This window comes from Ursus arctos, unplaced genomic scaffold (genome assembly GCF_023065955.2).
Source record: "Ursus arctos isolate Adak ecotype North America unplaced genomic scaffold, UrsArc2.0 scaffold_32, whole genome shotgun sequence".
NCBI lineage: Eukaryota > Metazoa > Chordata > Mammalia > Carnivora > Ursidae > Ursus > Ursus arctos.
The window spans coordinates 28,036,867-28,038,014 of record NW_026623008.1 but is presented as its reverse complement, the minus strand read 5'-3'; positions in this window follow the sequence as shown (position 1 = coordinate 28,038,014).

Genomic DNA, 1,148 nt, shown 5'->3' with positions numbered 1-1,148 from the left:
AACTTCCTCTCCCTTCCTCGTGGCCTGGGCGGGGCTTCGGAGTGGGGCGGGGCCAGCAGCACGAGTTTCCGCTCAGCCTGCGTGAAAAATTCTCCTGGTGCTTACCTTATCAGGGTTCCTGCTTACTGGGTCGCCTTGATACTCTTGGACAGGCAAAACAGAAGTTCGAGTCCCTGCGCTGCATCTCGCTCGCAATTTGAATGAGGTGGCAGGTCACCTTCGCTGACCCCCAATTTTGTCACCTGCAAAAGGGGAATCATGTGACTTCTCAGTGAAGGCTTGGGGAAGATTCCCAGAGGAAGGCATCTGGAATTCCCAGGTTTTATTTATTTATTTATTTATTTATTTATTTATTTAAAGATTTTTTATTTATTTATTTGACAGAGAGAGAGACAGCCAGCGAGAGAGAGAACACAAGCAGGGGGAGTGGGAGAAGCAGGCTACCAGCGTAGGAGCCTGATGTGGGGCTCAATCCGAGAACGCCGGGATCACGCCCTGAGCCGAAGGCAGATGTTTAACGACTGAGCCACGCAGGCGCCCCATGGAATTCCCAGGTTTTAAAAAGTGTTTTGGAGGCGCCTGGCTGGCTCAGTCAGTGGAGCGTGAGACTTTTGACCTGGGGGTAATGAGTTCAAGCCCCACCGCTGGCTGTAGAGATGACTTGAAAATAAAAAAAATTTTAAAGAAAGTGTTTTTAATTAAATGTTGAAATGACAGCATAACATAAAGTTCAAGAAGAGAGGGGGAAATGCTAATAACTTGCCCACGGGCTACTATGTGTGATTCCATTTCCTTCTCTCCTTAACTTCGTATTTCCAAACCTAAATGTAATCACGGTTTGCGCACCATTATTAATCCCGCTTCTTTCGTTGAACAAATCAGGGATTCCTCCCTCTGTCACAGAGCTTGTAAACAGCGTTACGAATGGCGACAATTTCCTACTGCTGGGCATTCAGATTGTCTCCGTATTTAGTAATTACTAATAACGCGGCAGCAAACAGCCTCCAGGGGAGCTTTTTCCCAGAAGTTTCTTTTTGACACTTAAAACTCCCGCCACCCCAGTCGATGCCTACAGCCCCGCCCGCTACAGAATCGTAGTCACGTGTTTAGCTCTCCGCCGCGAGGGTTTCTGGGAGATCGCGCACCCG